The sequence below is a fragment of the Chiloscyllium plagiosum genome, unplaced genomic scaffold (assembly GCF_004010195.1).
Source record: "Chiloscyllium plagiosum isolate BGI_BamShark_2017 unplaced genomic scaffold, ASM401019v2 scaf_77256, whole genome shotgun sequence".
Classification (NCBI taxonomy): domain Eukaryota; kingdom Metazoa; phylum Chordata; class Chondrichthyes; order Orectolobiformes; family Hemiscylliidae; genus Chiloscyllium; species Chiloscyllium plagiosum.
This window is the reverse complement of record NW_025206787.1, coordinates 1-5,039: the sequence shown is the minus strand read 5'-3', so window position 1 is coordinate 5,039 and position 5,039 is coordinate 1. Positions and strand designations below refer to the sequence as shown.

The 5,039-nt window shown below is 41.5% G+C and overlaps 1 long non-coding RNA gene across 1 annotated transcript; it reads right to left on the bottom strand.

Moving 5' to 3' along the window:
- Positions 1 to 1,382: 1,382 nt before the first annotated feature.
- LOC122546540 lies at positions 1,383 to 3,184 on the bottom strand. Its single transcript, XR_006310767.1, has 3 exons — positions 2,453 to 3,184; positions 2,405 to 2,409; positions 1,383 to 2,091 (listed from the first exon to the last, which is right to left on the bottom strand). It is a non-coding gene; the product is annotated as an uncharacterized LOC122546540 (long non-coding RNA).
- Between the last annotated feature and the right edge of the window lie 1,855 nt (positions 3,185 to 5,039).

Sequence of the window (5,039 nt, the reverse complement as noted above, 5' to 3'; positions counted from 1 at the left end):
GGGGCATGGAATGCGCTGCCTGTGGGAGTGGCAGAGTCAGAATCATTGGTGACTTTTAAGCGGCAATTGGATAGGCACATGGATAGGTGCTTAAGCTAGGACAAATGTTCGGCACAACATCATGGGCCGAAGGGCCTGTTCTGTGCTGTATTGTTCTGTACTGTATTGTTCTATGTTCTATGTTCCCTTCTCCCCAAGATGGGAGCTTTTCGCTTTCATGTCAAGAAACATCATGGAATTAGAAAGATCAGATCAAGGTGTTTGAAATGTAATAAGTTAAAAAAAATCACACAACACCAGATGAAGGAGCAGGGCCCTGAAAGCCAGTGCTTCCAACGAAACTGTTGGATGATAACCGGGTGTTGTGAGATTTTTAACTTTGTCCATCTCAGTCCAACAGCTGCACCTCCAAGAAATGTGGTAAGATACTCCTATTAGAAGTGTAAGATCTAAGGTCTATGACCCAAAACATTGGGGTATAGACGAACTTCTGAGACAGGTAGAAGAATGTTTAAGTAGGAAGGGAGATCCTGAGGCCATAAGGTGGGGGTTGGAACTTATTAATAGTGCTACAGAGAGTATGATAAAATGCAAGACAACTATTAACGGTAAAAACGATAGTACGCCACGACAGAAGAAAGGATATGAGGACTGTAGGTAATAATAGGGCAAAAAGAGATCTGCATCTTAAAAAGCCCGCTTTAAGATGACCCAGCTATTATATACAACAAACATGATGAAGGAGCGGCTCTCCGAAAGCTAGTGCTTCCAAGTAAACCTGTTGGACCATAACCTGGTGTTGTGAGATTTTTGAAAGACAAAACAATTCGCGCAAGACGTAATGGGGACACCATATAACAGCTTTTGCCCCCTAACTAAAAATGGCATTAGAACGAGTATTTCATGGAGAACTCTCGCAGCTCAATAATAAACCAATATTAATAGGTTTGAGCCGTGTGTGGGAGAGAACAAAATAGATCACCCGATGGAACGCCTGGGGAAGGAGGAGACAGATAAATCCACTGAGGCGATTGATCCGAAAACAGTTGCGGGACCCAATGGCGTAAAACTCAAAGAGATATTGACGATTCATGTAAATGATGTGACTCATTTACTAAGACTCTATTCCCTGTGGTTAGAAACAGGGGCTATCCCAGATATATTGAAAAATAGTGGGACTGTCTTAATACTTAAATCCGGTAATAAGGACGACCTGAGAGATATCGACAACTGGAGGCTAATTACCATCAGGCCGATCCTGCTTCGTATTTTTACAAAGATAATGGCAAAAAGACTTACTGAGGCAGTCGAGTAAAATCCCAGTCAACAGGGGATTTCTTACAGCAACCTCCGGGTGCAATGAGATAACTTTGCTAGGGGAGCTAAAAGGAATAAAATAAGACAGCCGTTTTTCGGTCTCGATCTGAAGGGTTTCGATTCAGTTGGGCATAAATTGCTTTTTAAACCCTTACAAAGAGTGGGCCTCCCAAAAGATTTTATCCAATTAATAACGAATGTATATGCGAAGAACACTACGGTAGTTGAGGGCCATAACTGTAAGACGGATTTGATCAAAGCCGCACAAGGAGTGAAGCAGGATGAGTCTTTATCCCATCGCGATGGACCTATTGATATGTACACTGGAAGATGCAAAATCGGATATTTTTATGGATTTTAACGAAAAGCTTATCCTTTGTTCAGTCCTTGCTTTTGCAGACGATATAGCATTACCAGTTGAAACTCCCTCGGGTGTGGATAGAAATTTGAAGATAGTTCAGCGGTTCTGTGAAAACACCGGCCTTACGAGTAATATAAAAATAAGGATTTCATTCTTCGTCAGAAAGTAAGGCCTTCGTGTGCAAGTTATTTGAAGAACTGGAGACTTTGTGAGAGCGAAATCCAATGTACTGTAAGCTTCTGGGTGAGACGAAAAAGTATTTAGGTGCCCAGATAGGTCCCCGGCCGGGTATTGACGGGGCGAACTGGCAAGATCAGCTGAAGTTATGGGCAGAGAATTTCAAAACGTCGGCCCTCCGCCTGATGTAGAAAGTAGAATATTTTAAGACCTATGTTATAACCAGAAAGTATTATCTGGCCCCATTTGAGACCCTTCCCCATCTCTCTGGCTGCTGTCGGAGCGTGAAGAACGTAAGAATTAAACGGCATAACAAAGTTATAGAGAAGTTATATCACAATGTGACGACATTTATAGAACTCCATTTAAGAGATATTGAAGGGAAGCTGTGGAAACCAGATATAATTTCCAGAAAAGTTTTACCGTGGTTGTCATGGATGGAACAATCCGGTATGAGAATGAGGATGATTCGATCGAGAAGGTCTGGGATGAGAAGGTAGACAATTATAAACATTGGTCGAAAGAGATTATGGGGCTGAAGAATAGAACAACACCTTCATTTGACGGTTTTATAATGGGTGCAAGGAGTAAATGGACGGTCCTTATAAAAGCGACACAAAATATTTTACAAACAATTGATTCTTTTATTCGGGGTTTTCTCAATGAGATTTTACATTTTTGCTACATTTTCCAACCACTGGCATCCGAACAGAGATGGAGGGCTGAGGATCCCTAAACTAGAAACAGAGGTCCCTACTGCTGTTTTGAAGAAACGAGGGGCCCTTGAAAGATCTCCAGATAAGGTTTATCCATGTTTCCTTGCAATTTCGTAAAGACAGCAACGCTGAACTTATAAAGGCGTTGACTAAATTGAAGATTCTCCGGGAGATCTGGACGTCTGAAGGAGTCGAGAATGTGGTGCTGGAAAAGCACAGCAGGTCAGGCAGCATCCATTGACGTTTCGGGCAAAAGCCCTTCATCAGGTAATGAAGAGGGACAGGAAATAGTCAGCGAGTGAAGTAGTTAACTACAAATCTTGGAGGGAAGTAGCACTAACAAAGTAGATAAACTTACAGTGAGCGTCAAGGGCTTGGAATTAAATATTTTAAGAACGATATGATATCTAATGCATGGGTTAAAACAGCAAATCACACCAGGACCTCCAAGCTCATTCATATCTTACTGTTGCGTTGTAATCTCTACCCGGCCAAAACGACTTTAATGCATGGAAGACCCTTTTGAATAAGGAGTGTCGGAGATGCAAGGCCCCATTTGAGACCCTTCCCCATCTCTCTGGCTGCTGTCGGAGCGTGAAGAACGTAAGAATTAAACGGCATAACAAAGTTATAAAGAAGTTATATCACTATGTGACGACATTTATAGAACTCCATTTAAGAGATATTGAAGGGAAGCTGTGGAAACCAGATATAATTTCCAGAAAAGTTTTACCGTGGTTGTCATGGATGGAACAATCCGGTATGAGAATGAGGATGATTCGATCGAGAAGGTCTGGGATGAGAAGGTAGACAAGTATAAACATTGGTCGAAAGAGATTATGGGGCTGAAGAATAGAACGACACCTTCATTTGACGGTTTTATAATGGGTGCAAGGAGTAAATGGACGGAGATGAGTAATAAACTCATGAGTCACCAAGGGGTTCGGAATTTTGAATCTTTTGCCCAAGAAATCTCCCTATTGCCAATCTCATCGCCTCTCGAAAATGCTGCAGATTTTTAGCGATTGTTAAGATTATGTCCGTGCAGCAGTGCTCACAGGATAATATTTCACAGAATATTCAGGTATTTTAGAATTTATATGTTTATTGTTAAGTTTTAGATTATATTCATAAAGTATGGTTTTAGATATTTTATGTTTGTAAGTATAATTTTAGAATTTTAATAGTCAATTTTAAGTATTTTCGTTAATAAAGTTTGTTTTAACTAACTAGTAATGGTGGTGGGTAGGGCGCAATAATTTAAAAATTCACAAAAGCACATCAAACGGTACACGTTCGGGGCATATTAGCTAACCGAACGGCCATACAGCTCCACTTTCATCGTTTTTCACTTGGTGAGCCGCTATCTTCCCGTTGTAACCCTCCCCATCATTAAAACATCTAGCTGTGATCGGCCATATAGAGGTGACTTACGGGTTGACGAGCGATGTAAAAACTCGAAATGGGCACTGTTTTGTCAGTACAGTTTTAAATTAGCTGTGTACCAGAGCCTGAGGAGACTCTGAGCTTTCCTCCAACTGGTCTTGGAAGAAGATCTTCCGCCAAGTGGACCTGGTAACCAACGGAGACCAGTGATGGTCAACATCACCACAGCCCCGATAAACTCTGCCTCATGCTCCATCCAGGAAGTATTTGGGAACATTTAAAACATCTCACAACCTGCTGCCCGCAGCTGCATCTCAGAGGTGATGGAAGCCATGTTTGCCAGGTTGGCACCCTCTGACAAGAACGGGGAGATTTCTTGCACAAGTTGGATTCCTACAGGCCTAGGCAGTGGTCAGTTGCATTCATGTGGGAATTGGTGCGCCCTCACATCAAGCGAGAGGGATTCCCCAACCCACTGACGTTCAGCTCACAGGCAATTGAATGATCATGACGGCTTTCAGTGCAAGCTATCCCAGGGATTGCCAAGATGCTTTTGCCTCGCAATGTGGAGAACTGGAGCTTTGAAAGAAAGTCATGGATGTTAAACCGAAACGTATTTGCAACACTGAACAACGACAATCCATTTTCTTCCTATCCTACTGAAAAGTGCACTGCTGTAGTTTTTGAATTCCTGAAGTGCAGTTCTCCCAATGCAATCAATTCAGAGCGTCAACCTAAAACAGTCCAAAAATGTATTCACCCGAAACTGTTGTATCCAGACCACTGGGAGAAAATGGTGTAGTTGACAGTACCCCAAACAAACATAATTTGTATTTACAAGAAAAATCAATCAGACAGGCATCAGTAGCAATATGTTTTAAAATGTTCATATCATATTTGTTTGCAATTTACTTACATCAACATATAATGATAGTATTGAAGGATTAGTTCCTGTAAAGTTATATTTGTAATACCATCACCAGGAATGTAGGAACAGAAGGATTCATTCAGCCCCTCAGGTCTGTTCTGAATTCAAATAATCATAGCTAATGAGTTTTGAGAAGATTTGTAGCTCAGGTTGA